Below are 17,557 nucleotides of genomic sequence, written 5' to 3' on the forward strand. Positions count from 1 at the left end.
TCTCATGAATTCTTTTTATTCAGGACACCTGCAAGCAGGTAAGTCTTCCTGATGTAGAACATTACCTCTGGCGACGCTCTCTCTTCCTGGCACAGGCCCCGATCTGGGTTCTGTCAGGCAGTCAAACGAGAGGAGCGAAGGATCTGCGTTCCGTTCGGTCGCACCAGCCGCGTGCTCCTTCGCTGTCCTTCTCGGGGTGTAAGAGGGGCCGCGACAGGCGGCAGAGAGGCTCCGGAGCCGCACTTGGGTCCTCCTATCCCCCCCCCCCCCATTCTGGGTAAAGCCAGCCAGCCCTTCGAGCGCCCAGGGAAGAGAGCGGGCCTCTCTCAGCCCTGTGGGTCCTGACGGGGCGGCGTCCCCGCCCCGGGCCCGATGCCGCCTCTCCCCGATTCGGACAATCCACTGCCCGCGGTCCCTCCTCAGCGTCTGGGAGCCCAGGAGTCCTCGTCTGGATCTAGTTCTGCTGGCGTCTAAGCAGCAGGCTTCCGGCTGGAAATCCGAAGGACTCTGCCCGGGTGGGGCGGTGTGACCGCAGGGCTGGCCCTTCGTGACCCACAGGAGACAGAGAGAGGAGCGGCCGAGGCTGTGTGGGGTTCCAGCCCAGTGTTCGGACCCGGCTCCCGGGGCCACGAGCGTTCGTCGGTCAGGATTCCCTTCGTGAGATTTTTCCAGAACAGGGGAGCAGCATATCCAGAGCCCGCCCTATCGAGCAGAGTGGGGCCTGCGTCCTACTTGGTAATGCGCGTGGGTACTGAGCTAGATGCTCCTTGTCACTGATCCAAAAACTGAGTTTTTCCACGAACACCAGAGACGGCGTTCTGAGCAATGTTCTCTCCTGCTCTCGGAGCTGGAGCGCGGCCCCTGAAGGTCAAAGTGCACCCTTTCACGTCCTTATCAGCTGCCTGGTTCCGCCGTTCAGTGCTCTGCTTGGCTTGGCACACGTGGGAAAGAAGAAATGCGCAATAGAGTTCGGTTAAGTCAAGAAATGCCAAACGGAGAAGGAATCCAGCTGGGTGCCTCTGGGCTCCGGGACCCACCAATGGGGGCCTCACCCCACAGGGTCCCGCATTTCCAAGATGTTTGGCCCTCCCCCCACACACTCCCCATCGCTCAAACCTCCCCTCAGATAGCCTGACAAATGTCAGTTTACACTTTGAATGCTTCCGGCGATGGGGAGCTCATTACTCCATAAGCAGCCTTGCCTCACTTTGGGAAGCTTGTACAGAGAAGGTCACAAATGCCTTGCCTCCTCTGTAAGGCCTGCTCGCCTCTGCCTACCTGCTGAGTAGCCACGGCGGGTCCAGAGGCCACGGGGCCTTCTGGGGCCACGGCGGGTCCAGAGGGCCGTTCCCGGGCCGGCCCCAGGTGAAGACTGAAATCCAGTGAGAGGGACGAAGCCTTGTCATGGCCAAGGGGCAAGCCTGGAAGATCACACATCAGACTTTTTTTCTCCAATTATTGTGTGTGTGTGTAGTAAAATACACATAAAATTTAGCGTTTTAACCATTTCTAAGTCTGCAGCTCAGTAGTGTTAAATACATTCCCCTTGTTGTGGGACCATCACTGCCAACATCTCCAGGACTCTATTTTGTGAAACACTAACTCGGACCCCTCCCCAGCCCCATCTCCCCCCCCCCCCCCCATTCTTTGTCTCTGAATCTGACAGCTCCCGACGGCTCGCATGTGCGGAATCACACGGGATTTGTCCTTCGGTGAGTGCCTCACGTCACCGAGCATGATGTGAACGCTCATCTATGTTGCAGATTTTCTCCCCTTTTTTTAAAGTTTATGTATGTATTTGGGCGGGGAGGGGCAGAGAGGGGGAGGGAGAATCCCAAGCAGCGTGAGCCTGACCCGGGGCTCGATCCCACGAACCGTGAGATCGTGACCTGAGCCGAAATCGAGAGTCGGACGCTCAACCAACGGAGCCGCCCAGGCGTCCCGGATTTTCTTCCCTTTTAGGGCCGAATCGTATTCCATGGCATGTAGGGACCACGTTCTGCTTGTCCGTTTATCTGTCAGCGGACACGCGGGTCCCTTCCCCGTCTTGGCTGCCGCGAACCACGCCCCGTGAACGTGGGTGTGCACGTGGCTCCTCGAGAGCCTGTTTTCCATTCTTCTGGGCACACGCCCGGAAGTGCGATTGCTGGGACACATGGTAATTCTAGTTTTAGTTTTTTGAGGAATGAGAATACTGCTTTCCGGGGCGGCTACCCCCGAGTTTCCATCCCCACCAGCAGGGCACAAGGACGCCAGCCTCTCTCCCCACATCCTCGCCAGAACTCACTTCCTGCTTTTTCCATAGTAGCTGTCTCAGTGGGTGTGAGGCGGTAAACAACGCGGATTTTCGTCCCGGAGGGAGACTTCTCAGTCTCGGCTTTGTCTTCTCATTTCTTCATAAAAGTGTTTCATTTCAATGAAGTCCAAAAAATCGATCCATTTTTCCTTTTGTGACAAATGCTTTCAGTATCCCGCATGGACAATCTCTGTTGATGGAAGTCTCAAAGATTTTCACGTGTGTCCTCTTCGATTAGCTTTAGTTTTAAATTTTAAAAAATGTTTTATTTTTGAGAGACAGGGAGAAAGAAATGAAGAGAGAGAACGCACAGGGGAGGGGCATAGAGAGGGAGACACAGAATCCGAAGCAGGTTCCAGGCTCCGAGCTGTCATCACAGAGCCCGATGCGGGGCTCGAACCCGTGAACCGTGAGATCACGACCTGAGCTGAAGTCGGACGCTCAACTGACTGAGCCACCCAGGCACCCCTAGAAGTTTTAGCTTTAAATTGGTATTTGGGTCTCTGAGGCACTCTGGAACTCTGGGATTCCTTAGTCAGCGGCTACCTACGGAGCACCTGCTGAGAACATCACTGTGGCTGCAAACAGTGTGTGGGTCACTGGCTTAGCAAGGTGAACACAGTGATGAAACAGCTTATGGCATTTTCACCACTTAAATTACTCGATGCTTAGTTCGGTGATGTGACTGTCATGGGGCTGGGCAGCCACTTAGGGATCAAAGGAAAGCCACTGGAACGAATAAGAACCTACAGAGAAGTTTTAGCAGCGTGCCGTTCTTTTGTTTCTAGATACTGGGCTGTGTGGTTTCTTTCTGTATCCATTTTGTAGAAACGCTGACTATATGGAACCCATTTGTGAAGTAATCGCTTACTGTTATGCTTGTTTAATATCGATTCGTGTCTAGGGATGAGCGGGTCTTCTGAGCCAGGAGCAGAACCCCCAGGGAGGCGTCTGCGACCCCGTGCCCCCTGGTCATCAGGTGCAGAGGTGATGTTGCAGGGTCTGAGCGTGGGAGTGGGGTGATGGGTTTGTGGGAAGCTAGTCCTTTGCATGTTTCACATGCAAATTTTCTGCTCATTTAATGATGAGAGAAGTGTGACTTACCCTGCGAAGAATGTCATGAGTCAGAAGCTGCACGCACAGATCAGTCAAAGCCCGGCTTGACCCACTTCCAAGGTCAAGTGGATGCAACTTTGTTACCTGCATCAGAAGTACAGAACCACCCACCGCTAACGCTTGGTGAGCGTGGCCACGGGAGTGACAGGTCACAAGGGGGTCACGTGGGGGCTCCTCTCTCCCTGGGCCTGTTTATGCTACACGTGGGTACAGTCTCCCTGCATCCGATTCGAACAGGTGTCTGGACCCAGATGTTCGAATCTGCCTTCACATCTCCACCCGTGTTTACTCTGCTTCCCAGGGACGGCCCTCCAGTCGTCTCCTCCTCCCGTGTCCTCCCCCCTTCCCCGCCTCACAATGCCCCGCACCTTCTTTGAAAAATATTGGGGCGCCTGGGTGGCTCAGTCGGTTGAGCGTCCAACTTCGGCTCAGGTCATGATCTCACAGCTCGTGGGTTCGAGCCCCGTGTCAGGCTCTGTGCCGACAGCTCGGAGCCTGGAGCCTGCTTCTGCTTCTGTGTCTCCCTCTCTCTCTGCCCCTAACCCACTTGCATTCTGTCCTGTCTCTCAAAAAATAAATAAACATTAAAAAAAAATTAAAAAAAAGAAAAATATCAAAGTTGCAGAATAGTAGAATGACTCTTTTATATCCTTCACTTAGATCCATTAATTATTAACGTTTCGCCACATGTTCTCTCCCTGTATATTCATACACGTATTATGTCTGAGGCGTCCTTTAATGTTTTTTTTTTTTTTATATTTTTTTTAACGTTTATTTATTTTTGAGACAGAGAGAGACAGAGCATGAACGGGGGAGGGTCAGAGAGAGAGGGAGACACAGAATCTGAAACAGGCTCCAGGCTCTGAGCTGTCAGCACAGAGCCTGACGCGGGGCTCGAACTCACGGACCGCGAGATCATGACCTGAGCCAAAGTCGGCCGCTTAACCGACTGAGCCACCCAGGCGCCCCCTGAGGCGTCCTTTAAATGACTCAGCAGATGTGTGTGTATTTGCTAGATGCGTGTGGTGTGTGTCATTTATTTTTTTTATTATTTTTTAACGTTTATTTTTGAGGGAGAGAGAGAGAGAGAGAGGGAGAGAGAGAAACAGAAGGTGAGTGGGGGAGGGGCAGAGAGAGAGGGAGACACAGAATCCGAAGCAGGGTCCAGGCTCCGAGCTGTCAGCACAGAGCCCGATGCAGGGTTCGAACTCACGAATTGAGAGCGGAAGTCGGACGCTCACCCGACTGAACCACCCAGGCGCCCCGTAAGCGGCCACTTCCGATATAAATTGTGCACAATGTGTTTTGAAGGCAGGAAATCTAAAACTTAACACTTATATATGTTGGATTCTTTGAGAGTGATGGAGTGTTGTGTACCTTTGGGATTTTTGAGAGACATATTTTCCCTTGAGGCTTCGAAGGCAGTGTTTCCATTAAAGAGACACATTAAATATGTATGTGAAATAGCCCATTGTCTACAATACCTTGTGCTTTCGTTGTACCTTTCATCTGGGGATCTCAAAGAACTAATTCTCTCCAACGCCCATATAAGGTATAGTGGCTGCCGTGATTCCTAGTTTATAGACTGTGGCTCCCGGCATGGTTAAAGTCACGGCATCATGGATGGGCGTTAAGGGGACACAGGCACAAAAGTGAATTCAGCGTCCCAGAGTGGTGGCTACCTAAAAGCGGCTGGTTCTCCCTCTCGGGGCTCTGGGTCAGGACTCTGTCCCTTCCTGCTTGGCTAAAGAACCCCACTGTCCCAGAGACCTGGCAGTGTGAGAGCTTTACGATTTACTGTGTTCCTCTGTAAATTTACTGAGCGCCTTTTTCCTTTGAGAAGGTGAGGGGACTTCTCTGCTGCCTGACTCTCACGCTGCCCCCAGCGTCCCCCACAATCGCCCCAGAGGATCTGCGATCGCCAGGCCGCCTCCTTCGCTGGGGCTGGGCTGTGGGTCAGCGGTCAGCAGTCCCACCCGTCTCCGCTTTTTTTCTCCCTGTTTTGAAGGAACAGATGTAAATCCCTCTTTTTCAAAGTCAATTCTTCCGCATTTGTGCTTCGTCCGGGAGCTCCAGACCTTCGAGAAGGAACTCCATTACCGACCGCTTTTCTCACCAGTGTCTCCAGTCCCTTTTCTGCCCACCGGCTCTGGAAATGTGCCTTTGGGGCACAACCAGAAACAAATCAGAGACACTCAAGCCTTCCCTTCCCTTGTCTCTCCCACCATCTTCCTTCTAGGACAAATCCCCCCGACTTTGCCTCGGTCCCCGGAAGGCAATCCCGTGCGATCCTGGGCCGGGACCAGACTCCTGCCATCAAAAGGCCACTGACACTTTGATCAGGAACCTTCTGACCCTCCTTTGTTTTGAACTTGATGATAGGAACCAAGAGTTTTTTTTGGAAATCCATTCCCTGAGGGCAGTGATGCCCCATTTCCTGGGGTCTCCCACCGCCTCCTGGCCCCTCTTTCCTTCTCCTCCTCTTCCCAGGGGAGGAGGCTCTCAGACCTCAGTTTCAGCTTTGATGGGGCTTTGACGCCCCAGGTAACAAGGTAACAACCGGTGACAAGGTCTTCCAGTTAGACCTTCCCTCCCCCCGCCCCCCACTGCTTCCTCCTCATGGTCAAGGTCTCGACTCTCTCCTTCCATCCAAACAGGCTCTTTCCCCTGCCGACGTGGTAACTCCTCCTGGTTCTGTGACTCCCCTCCTTCGGGGGACCCCCAGGCGGGCCCCTTGCTCATTCCTCAAGACCCTTGCCTCTCGCGCGGGGAACCCTGGTCTGTAGAGGTTATCCTGTTCTGGGACGCGGATGCCACAGAGGGAATGACAGAGTCTGGTAACGACACGTTCCGGCCCGATGCCTTTCCTGCCAGGCCTGTGCCATCAGCCCCGGTCCCGGCTGCCCACGTCGTCACGGAAACTCGTGAACTTCTGCACCGATGTGCTTCTCCTCAAGGAAGCCTCTTACCCGAAACGTAGCCGGGGCGCAGGGGTGCCCGTCGGCCTCCGTCGTTTCCCTCTGGGCCTTGCTGACGGTGAACCACTTACGGGCAGAAAGTTGAACGAAAGGGAAGACGGCTGAGTACTGCTTCAGCAAAGCTCGATTTCAAAGTACGCTCTTCCTCTCCTCCTCATTCCTCCTCTCTTCCCTTCTTAGCTTGTCGTTTCAGGAGCCCAGGACCACCCTGAAAATAACCGAGGAGGCTGGTGGCGCACACACACCTCCTGTGGACACCGGCCCGATCCTGTGTTTCCCTAGGAAACCCCCAGACCCTTCCTCTGCCCGGCAAAGCAGTAAGCTATCATTTCTCTTTATCCCGAACTCTGTCTTCAGGGAACATTGCGGCTTGCAGCACGGAGGTCGGTTTCCAATGACAGTAGCACTGCCTTTTTGTAAGCAAAAAAGATTTTCCTTCCGAAACAAGAATCATGTTGTCATTCTTAGAACATACAACAGTTTGTTTGAAAATCGGTACCTTTTAGAGGAGCCTGGGTGGCTCAGTTGGTTGAGCGTCCGACTTCGGCTCAGGTCATGATCTCGTGGTTTGTGAGTTCGAGCCCTGCGTCGGACTCTGTGCTGACAGCTCGGAGCTTGGAGCTGCTTCGGATTCTGTGTCTCCCTCTCTCTCTGCCCCTCCCCTGCTCATGCTCTGTCTCTCTCTCTCAAGAATGAATGTTAAAAAAATGAAATTGGGGGGCGCCTGGGTGGCGCAGTCGGTTAAGCGTCCGACTTCAGCCAGGTCACGATCTCGCGGTCCGTGAGTTCGAGCCCCGCGTCAGGCTCTGGGCTGATGGCTCGGAGCCTGGAGCCTGTTTCCGATTCTGTGTCTCCCTGTCTCTCTACCCCTCCCCCGTTCATGCTCTGTCTCTCTCTGTCCCAAAAATAAAAAAAAAAAATTAAAAAAAAATGAAATTGGTACCTTTTATTGTTTTCTTAAAGATTTCATTTTTAAGTAAGCTCTACACCCAATGTGGGCTCAAACTCACAACCCTGAGATCAAGACTGAGCCAGCCAGGAGCCTCTGTTTTTGTTTTCAGTCCTGGCCACCCTTGGAATGTTTTCCTGAGTCTGGAATTCTCTCTAACCCCACAGGGACTCAACTTTTAACTCGAACATCCTTCAGGACTCACTCTTCCGGGAAGCTTTCCTTGCCTCCTGGCCCCACCTGATCTGGACACCCCTGCTCTGGGCCTGGAGCTGATGAGGGAGCAGGGGGCAGGCTGAGGGCAGAGCGCAAGCCAGCACCCCTCCCCCCCCATGGGATGTGTGTGACATTCCTCAGGTAAGCCTGGCGCTGAGGACAAAGGAAAGGGAAAGAAAGCAATGGTTAACTGATAGAGGTCACAGTGATGCGAGATGCGGGATGCGAGTTGCATCAGTTTACAAATGTCTTAGTGAATGAACTACCAGAAAAGGCCGTCCCATCCGTAGCCTAATCTCCAGGACCCTCCTGTCTTAATGCTTCCGCTAGAGGGGGAAGCACCTTGCGACCACCGCCCGCCAGGCCTGCAGGAGCCTGTGAGTCCTCAGTAGCATATGCAAATCTCCCTGGAAACTTCCCCCGGACTTTCCCTCCCCGGCTCCAGAGTAATAACCACTCACTCTTCACAACCCCAGGGCAGCTCTTTCTGCCCACGGGTCCCACCCCCGTGCTTTAATGATCAACTTTTTGCACCAAAGACGTCTTCAGGAATCCGCTCTTGGCCATGGCTCTGGACCCCATCACTCCAAAACCCCACCAGAGCCTCGCGGCGCTCCCACAGCACCAGGCTCACGGGGCTGTCGTCTCACTGGACCCTACGCTCTTCGAGGGAGCGAGGCTGTCTCCTCTGACCTGCGTCTCGGGCCCGGCATTATGCTGGTATACAGTAGGTGCTCAATACGTGGGTAAATGCGAATGCACTCCTCATGCCTTTGCACTGCTTTGCTTCAGCCTCTTCCCGCCTCACCCCACACCACAGGGTCCCGCAGGGACTCTGCCACTCCGTGGCTTCTGCTGCGTGAATCGTGTCTTATGGGTAATACAGAAGTTCATACAACGAGAAAGAAGAAAGTAAGAACTAAGTGAAATCTGACTGAGAAGCAGCTCTAACAATTGGCTGAACATTCCTCTGGTTTTCTGAGCGTATACATTGGAGAAGTGAAGTACGCTGCCCCCGAACACATACACCTCTTTGCCTTAAGGGTTATGTCAACGCTTGCCCTCTGGTAAGGGGAAGTTGCTTGTACAAGGGGGTCTCCACGTGGAAGGGCGTCTCCCTCTCAGCAGTGGGAGAGGATTCTAAACAACGAGAAACTTCTATCGCTGGAGACGGCAGGGGACGGAGATCTGCACACCAACCCAACCTTGTTTCCGCTGCTTTGCCTGATAACCTCCCTAGACTGGCCTCCCCCCCACTCCACCACTTTCTTTTGCCTTTAGTTGAAGATGCCAAGGTGGCTTGGGCAGCTCCTGAGTATCTCCCACGTATACCTGAGGCATACACGTTAATACGCCTGTATTTGCTTTCCTCCTTTATCTCTCCTTCATTATTAGCCAACAGCTCAGGTGGGAAGAGGGAAAATAATTTTCCTCCCATATTGTGTGTATTTCATGTACACATGCATACGTGCACACGTGTGTTGGGGAAGAAGAAATTTACTTTGAACTTCAAGGTCCTTCTAGCTGGACTAAGGATCAAATGGACAGGAGACATATTAACAGGAGGAAATCAGACTTAATTTTGCACATACCAGGAATCCGCACCCACTGGAGATTTTAAAGACAGTCTGGAGGCTTACGTGACACCCCATGCTAAGGAGAAGGGTGGGGCCTGGGGAAACAAAGGAAGGAAGGCCTTCAGCAGGAAGGGGACAGGAGATACTTGGACCACAAGGCTGCATTGTCATGCAGGTAGGTTTCTCTAGAAGGGGACCTTTGTTGGTAGCTCTCTTCCGGGGGCAGTCTCTTCTTTCCAATGTAAATGTGGGCAGTTGGGGAGGTAAAGAGCTTTTCCTGAAGCTGCTGGGCTTAGATTGCTTTTCACCCAAAATAAACTTCAGGTCTTAGCACACTACCTCCGAAAGACCTGCCCTTGGCCCCTAGGTAGCCGGGGGGTGCAGGGCTGCAGGGGCGTCCGGCTCCGGGTCCCAAACAGACCAGGCCTGGCCACTCGCCGCGGACAGAATCCAGAGGCAGAGAAATGAGCGATGGGGACCCGAGAAAAGGACTTGTTTCAGCGAGGCCAACACCAGGAAGACAGCACAGTAGTGACTCAGAGACGGTCACCAGAGTGCTGGACCGAGTTCCGGGCTCATAGGAGGAAAATGTGGGCAGAGGGGGATGGGGCCTGGCTGGCGGGCAGTGAAGGTCACATCCATCTTATCCTGGGGCCCATCGCGGGGGTATCTGGTCCTCGGGCTCCAGGGGGTGGTTTCAGTTCCCGGTGGGGCAAGCTTTGCCCCCAAGCCTTGTGCCGGAACCGGGAGACCAGCTGGCAAGTGTGAGTGAGAAAGGAGGCGGCTCAAAGCCCACTTGCATCTACGTGCGCACACACACGCACACATACACGAAGACAATTTTATAAAAGTGGTATCACATTATACCCACTATCATAAGGTACCTTGGGTTTATTTGATGTCAGGAACTAGAACTCCATTGTTATTTTTACGGCTGGCATGAGATTTCCTGGTAAGAAGGAGCTGCCTTCTTCAAAGTTGTCATCAGTCACCTTATAGGTGCCTTTTTCCCCCTCTCTTTCCTTCACTTACTGCCTTTGGGAGATTTGCTACAAATGTTGTTCTTGGATCAAGCATCAATTTTACAGTTTGATAGCGCTGAGCTGTCATTCTGGACTGTCACCTGTCATTCTGGACCTTCACCTGGCACTCTGGACCTTCACGGGTCATTCTGGACCTTCGCCTGTCATTCTGGACCTTCCTGGACTCGTGGACGGGCTTGGAGGGTTTGTGTGTGTGTCAGGGTGTGCAAGGTCTGCAGATGCCCTCCTATCGCTTGCACATTTTTCTGGGATGAAGTTTGTGACCTTTACCAGTTTCTCAAAGAGGCCGTGACACGGGAGAGCTATCACTTACTGAATATCACTGAACGCCAGGCATTGGGACGAACACACGCAACCCTCACAACAAGCCTATTATCCCCACTTTACAGGCGAGGCAACAAAGTCAGAGCCTCCCTACTCTTCCAGCCACGCTGCAGACCACAGGTTTGTCATCGAGTAGCTTTCTTTCCCACCAGATAAGGAGTCAAGTCCTTGCCTCCACACAGGGAATTCCTTCCCATTCTCACGGTGTAAAGCCTTTGTGTCTCCTACACCACCTGCTCACCCTCCGCAGGCGGACTCTGCACTTCTGCTTTGCCTCCTCCTTCCCCTGCAAAGGTGCCTTCCTCCCGTGGGAATCCTTGCTGTTCCTTCTCGAGATAATTGTCCTGTGGACTGGAGTTTCCAGTAGCACCACTATCTGGGCTAACATTAATTTTGGAATAAATCCTGAATCTTATCTTGGAAGATCTCTGTTGTTTACTTAAGAGAGTTACTTTTTTTTTTTAAGTCTATTTATTCATTTATGGGGGGGAGGGGAGAGAATGGAGGGGGAGGGGCAGAGACTGGGACAGAGAGAGAATTCCAAGCAGACTCTGCCCTGGCAGCACAGAGCTGGGGCTGGAACTCACCTGAGCGGAAACCAAGAGCTGAACTCTCAACCTACTGGGCCACCCAGGTGGCCCATCTTCTTCTTTTTTAAAAAGAGTTACTTAGGCATTGCCATTTAGGGCCTTTATTTAATGTTCATCCAGAACACCACGTGGACCCCGTCGGGGCTGGAGACTTGTTTTGTCCTCGTTGGTTTTTCTGGTGATGCGGTTCACTGCATTGACAGATGTTTTAACAAACATTTATTTATTTATTTATTTATTTATTTATTTATTTATTTTTGGAGGGAGAATGAAGAAGTTATTTGTGGTGAGCCTACCACTTACTATTTAAAATTCAAGTCTCTGTGCTGTCTGCATTTCAAGATTAGCTCACACTTGCTGTAGGGACTTGTTTAAATGTGAAATGTCACATGATAGCACTGTCAACACTGGAAGGGAAATAAAACTCCCTCAGCGGGCTGGTATATACGGTTACACGGGACTGTGCCAAATTGTGCGTATATCTGAATGAAGTGTTCGTCTCTGCTGAGCCTATCTTAAGTGTACCATCAAGTGTTGTGTTAAAGGAAACATTGTAGGAAATTGACTCAAAGAAACTTTTTTGTTTCCTTTTGCTGACTGGTTACTTACTAAAATCTACCTTGTGATACAATGAGGGTTTAAGAAACAAAAGAATACACACAATGTAAAAGAATGTTTCCTTCTGAAGCAGCCTCGGGTGGCAAGAGTGTCCTGTCTCCTTACAGGGAAGCCAGAATTCCTGTCTTCCAAGTCCTTCTAACTGGATTAAGGATCAAATCAATGTGAGATAGACGAGCAGGAGAAATATCCAATTTAATAGCTTACACATGGGGAACCCACACAGCCATGGAAATTCTAAAGTCAGGCCAAGTGAGGGATACGTGTCCTCCTGAATTGAGAAGAAGGCAGGGGTCTGGGACTTCAAAGAGAAGGACTGTAACTTCCATGTTATCAAGGGAGGGGTTCTCTTGAGCTCACAGGGGCTCCACCGCCTTCACCTCAAAATCACCTTCATGCCAGAGTGGCCCGTCTTGGGTCTCGGGGCGGCCCGCCCTCAGCCCCTAGAGCAGTTAAAACTAGAGCCACGGCTGCTTAAACCTTCCAGATGCCTACAGTGAAGGTTAGTGATCGGCTGTTACAAATAAAAAGTGTGGACGGTGTGCTCTACCAGAGGATCCGGAGGACTCGGATCGGCCCCATGGGGGCACGGTTCTCCCCTCTTCCCTTGCGGGTTCTTCAGCTGGGCTAGGCAGACTGGCGGCAGAGCAAGCAGAAGGGTAACACCGTGCGTACGTCCCGGGCGCGCGGGAGACACGCAGGAAGACCGAGCAGCTCCCTGAAGCGGCTCGGGCGGCCGCCGGGAACGCCACCTTCGGCGGCAGCCAGAAAGAAGGGCGCTGGGCTTGGGGAGTGGGCTCCGGGAGGGGAGCAGGGAGCGCGCAGCACGCAGCTCCCCGGGCTCGGTCCCCCACCGGGGCCGGCACTGCGGGGCGACAGGCTCACACGCGGACGTCGCGCGTGCACACAGGCGTCCGCTCACAAAGGGGCCGCTTCCGCTCGGAGCTCCCCCTGCGCCTGCCGCGTCTTATTCGTTACCCTGAACGTGGCCTAAACTAGCGGAGGTCACGGAGGCGGGTCCCCGGGCGGCCGAGGCCGGCCGGCCCCGGGGAGACGAAGACCGGCGCGGGCCAGGCGTCCCAGACCCGCCGCCGCCGCCAAGCTCGGTGGGCGCGGGACGGGACGCGCGGGGGGCTCCGGAGCACGGCGCCCGGCTCCGCAGCACGGCGCCCGGCTCCGCAGCACGGCGCCCGGCTCCGCTCCCCGCCACCCCCGCCTCTCGCCAGCGCCCGGCCTCCGCGAACCTTCGGGAAGGCGGGCGGGGCGGGGCGCATGCGCGGCGTCAGGGTCGGGCGGAAGTGCACGTCGCCGCGCCGCCGCCGCCGCGTGACGCACTTCCTGTTTGTTGTCGGAGAAAGGAGAGAAAGGAAAGCGCGAGGAGCCGTCGCCGCCACCGCCGCCAGCGCCGCCGTGCCGGAGCTGAGGGGACCCGGGCCGCCGCCCCGCCGCGCCTCCTGCCCGCTGCCGGCTCCCTGTCCTCGGTGAGGGCCGTCCGCGGGCGGGGGTCGGGCCTCGGGGCCGGCGTGGGGCCGGCGTCGGGGGGTCGGGGACCAGGGGCCTGCCGTGGGGCCGGGGTTTCGGGGGGTGGGCGTCGGGCTGGGGCGGCGGTGGCGGCCAGGGGCCCGCTGTGGAGTCCGGGCGGCCGTGAGGCGGGGGGGTGCGGGCCGCGCGGGTGGGCGTCCGGCCTCGGGCGGGCGGTCCGGCGGGGTGGGGGGGAGGTCAGGCCGGGGGGGGGGGGGGCGGTCGGGGGTGGGCGTCGGGCCGCGGAGCACGGGGACCCGGTGCGAGGCCGCGGGCCCCCGCAGTCGGGGGGTGGCACTCGTCCTGGGCCGGCCCGCGCCGGCGGTTGGGCCGGGGCCCGTGCGGAGGGCGGGCGGCGCGGGGCCGGGGTCACCCCGCGTCCCTCCAGTTCAGCAGCGGCGGGGGGCCGGCGGCGTGAAAGGCAGGTTTGTTCTTTCTTTCAAGCTCCGCGTGGAGGAAGGAGCCCACAGCCGGAGACCAGGCGGGTCTGCAGAGAGAGTGGAAGCCTCGTGGGGGGCGGCGCTGCGGGGCGCGGGGACCAGGAAGCGGCTCCGGGAGACGCGAAGCCGCGTTCCCGGAACTTCCCCCTGGGATTTTCTAAAGTTTGACGACTAGCAGAATGCCCGAATTTCAACCGAAATGACCAGTGTGCGTTGGGGGGGGGGGGGGGCGCTCCGGCTGTACCGGAGCTTGCGGTTTATAGCCGCTTCTGCCCAAGCAGGGATGGAGTTGGCGAGAAGAGCAAATCGCAAACTTCGTGCGGCCCAGACCTGTTTTGTGAGGCAGTAGTGGTTGTTAGGGGCCGGGGACGCGTTCCTTTACCACCTGAGAGCGGACGGGAAAGGGGGCAAGGTCACACCGCCACCTGGCGGGGGGGCGGGGCAGGCGGAGCGGCGCCCAGTTGAGTTGGGACCAGAATTCGCAAGACTTCGAATTGAGTTAGGGAAAACTTGAATGACCGACCAACAAAAGGAGGGAAGAAACTTGTCGCTGGAACGCGTTTCCTGATCGTTTTCTCCGCTGATTGTGTGTATCAGAAATGTTTTAATGACACGTATTTACAGCCTGCCTCTCCCCCCAGACTACCCCATTCTCAGATTTCTCTGGGAAATTTAATCTGGACTTCTCCTGTTCACAGTAAGAGACTACAGTTTCTCTGGGGTTAGTACTTGCATGTATATATTTTAATGTTTACTTATTTTTATTTTATTTATTTATTTATTTTTTTGAGAGCCAGGGCAGGAGCAGGGGCGGGGCAGAGAGAGAGGGGAACGGGATCCCCAGTGGGCTCCACACGTCAGCACAGAGCCCGACGCGGGGCTCGAACCCACACCAGAGAGGTCACGATCGGAGCCAAGGCTTAACCGACTGAGCCACCTATGTGGGGGCCCCAGTGCTTCTGTATTTGTATGCCCGGTAACAAAAGGATCCGTGCTTTTTATGCACATTATCTGGTGGGCGCTGGAATGTTTGTTACTCGCGTCTGAATTCGAGAAGTAAATGGGCTTGGCGGAGTGGTTGGTGGGTGTGGGAGCCGAGAGGCGGAATTTTGAAATGGGCCTAAGCAGCCTTGAGCTGGTGCTCTAGGAGGGGAAGATTGGAAGTTTAAAAACGAGGCTTTAAAGAGTTTCAGGAGTTCAGCACCCTCGTAGGAAAAAAAAAAAAAAAAAAAAATCAGTGTTGTTAAGTTTGTTTTCTTGACATGGTGTATTTGAGAGGTATTTTTGGTTGCCGGTCTGACTTACCTGGAGGGCTGGGTGGGGAGTATCCTTTGACTAATATTCTGAAGAGTAAATTATGGGTAGGGAATTACACTATTCCTGCAATTAAGTGGCTTACAGTAGCTTTTCTTTTTCAGCAAACTCATGATTCTTACAGGTGTAAGAATTAAGAGTAGACCCGTTTTTCCTTGTATTAACTCTGTTTTGGACAGTTTCAAACAAATACAGTTGTACTCCGCACCATCAATAGTTTTCAACCCAGCAAACTCAAAAATCAGGTTTGTGGTGGGATGATGTATGCATGTGTATTTTTTAGTTTTAAAAAGGGACTTTAAAGCTCGGTAAGTTAGTTTTTCCCATTAAAAAATTGTTTTTAATGTTTATTTTCAAGAGAGGGGAGGAGTGGGAGTGGAGGAGGGGCAGAGAGGGGGTTGGGGAGACAAAGAATCTGAAGCAGGTCCCAGGCTCTGAGCTGTCGGCACAGAGCCCGACACGGGGCTCAAACTCCCGAACCTCAAGATCATGCCTGAGCTGAAGTCGGACGCTTGCTTACCCGACTGAGCCCCCAGGCGCTCTGGTAAATTATTTTAAGTTGAGCTTTTCAGGGTTGCAGTGTAATGCTCACTGTGTCACCTTGGTGATGTTTCCTGTTACCTTCCACTGAGGTTACAGCGGTGGGACTGCCATCAGCCGCTGTGATGGTTAAGGGTGATTATGTTCCATTTCTGATGTCTCTTGGTAAGGATTAAGTTAATGGAATCAGGCTTTATATTTGTAAGTTGATGTTTTAGTAGGGTATTTAAAAAGCCTTATTTCGCCTTTTTACTATCTGGGAAATGATTGCAAAATTTAGAGTGGTGGAGGTCTATGTTGGAAATTTGGTTTGCTCTAAATTTGTTCAGGACACCACCTAGTGGGGAAATTGGCATAATTGCAGGCTTATTAGGGAATTCTCAGGACAGGGTCAGTGGCGAGATGTAACAAATGCTGTAGTGTTTTTTTGGAAAAATAAGATCTGTGAGAACTTTAAGTTCAGGAAGTAAATGAGAAGAAAAGCAAAGTTGGTGAAGATAAGAATAGTAGTAGAAGTGATTATTAGGGGCCCCTGGGTGGCTCAGTCACTGAAGTGTCGACTCTTGGTTCTGGCTCAGGTCAGGACTTCATGGTTTGGGAGTTGGAGCCCCACGTCGGGCTGTGCACTAAACAGCAGAGCCTGGTTGGGATTCTCTTCTCTGCCCCTCTCTTGCTTGGGCTCGCGCGCTCTTTCTCTCTTTCTCAAATAAGTAAATAAATAAATAAAATTTAAAAAAAGGATGATAATGTAGGAATGGAAAGACAATTTTAAAGCCTAATTGGAAAAAAGAACTTCTGGAGTTCAGCTTGGAGAATTTTGATGCTTTCGTTATAGGTTGATTATAGGTGTTTTTCAAACTTTGTAATTTTAGGGGTGCGTGCAGAAACCAGTCGAACTTTTTTTTTAAGAAGCTTATTTATTTTGAGGGAGTGTGAGCAGGGAGAGAGAGAGAGAGAGGGAGAGAGGGAGGGAGAGGGGGAGAGAAGAGAGAGAGAGAGAGAGAGAGAGAGAATGAGAATCCCAAGCAGGCTCCGTACTGTCAGCTTAGAGCCTGACTCAGGGGCTCAAACTCACAAGCCTGGAGATCCTGACCTGAGCTGAAGTGAGTTGGATGCTGAACCCACCGAGCCATCCAGGTGCACCCGTTGCTGACCTCTTTTGTTTAAATGTTCTACTTAAGAAAGTTTAAAAAATACCTTGTTATTTTTTAAAATGTCTCATTTTTCAGGTGGGGAAAATTAATTGCCGAAAAAAATTATGAAGGGTGCCTGGCTGGCTCAGTCGGTGGAGCGTGTGACTCTTGACCTCAGGGTTGTAAGTTCGTGGCCATTGTTGGGTGTAGAGATTACTTGAAAATAAAACCTTAGAGGAATTAAAAAGGTAGTTAAATTTCTAAGGGTTGCATTCTACGTCAGTGGGGGGAGGAGTCTGTTTTATTTATATCCGTAATACCTTATTTCGAGAGCTATTCCTTATTTGGACATAGTTTGGTGTTTTTAAAAATGCTTCCCCTAACATTTGTAAGGAGTTTTGGCCATTCTAGATAGACAGTAGCAACCACGGTGAACGGCTGTGAGGCAGTAGAACTTCGTGGGTTTGTTTTTGTGTGTGTGTATACTTACTTATGAAAATACTCCAGGTATTTTAGGATTCTTCACTTCAGTTGCAAGGATCAGTTGTATTTGGAGTGTGACTTCTTCAGGTGGCATGTGATCTGTGCCCTTGGAAATGCTCATCCTACTTTTCACCAGCAAAGGCTATTGCAGTTTGCCTTGTATCTGTGCTGGGGCCTTCCTGTGTGTTCCCTGGGGCAGGCCTGGAACCTTCTCTTGTGTGTTCCCTTTGTGCCCGTCGCATTGCTCCAGACCCAGGGTGCCGAGAGAATACTGGTTGAATTGGATCCTTCTTCCAGGCTTGTCTTTGTCCTGATTACCCTGCTGCGGTAAATGAAATCCAGATTTTAGGAAAGTTGGGGGCAAAAATACCCAATTTGCGTTCACAAGTGCCAGGACTGAGTGCTTGCCGTGTCTTCTC

The 17,557-nt window shown here is 53.0% G+C and overlaps 1 protein-coding gene across 2 annotated transcripts in view; it reads left to right on the forward strand.

Moving 5' to 3' along the window:
- Positions 1 to 13,038: 13,038 nt before the first annotated feature.
- DNAJB6 (DnaJ heat shock protein family (Hsp40) member B6) overlaps positions 13,039 to 17,557 on the forward strand; it is a 69,118-nt gene continuing 64,599 nt past the window's right edge. The window contains exon 1 of one of the 2 annotated variants that reach the window (XM_078436974.2): positions 13,039 to 13,188. The gene's annotated coding sequence lies outside the window, so the exon portion shown is untranslated. The remainder of the gene's footprint in view (positions 13,189 to 17,557) is intronic. The other variant, XM_078436966.2, reaches the window with a different exon arrangement.

The sequence above is a fragment of the Panthera onca genome, chromosome A2, assembly GCF_046562875.1.
Source record: "Panthera onca isolate mPanOnc1 chromosome A2, mPanOnc1 haplotype 2, whole genome shotgun sequence".
Taxonomy (NCBI): Eukaryota; Metazoa; Chordata; class Mammalia; order Carnivora; family Felidae; genus Panthera; species Panthera onca.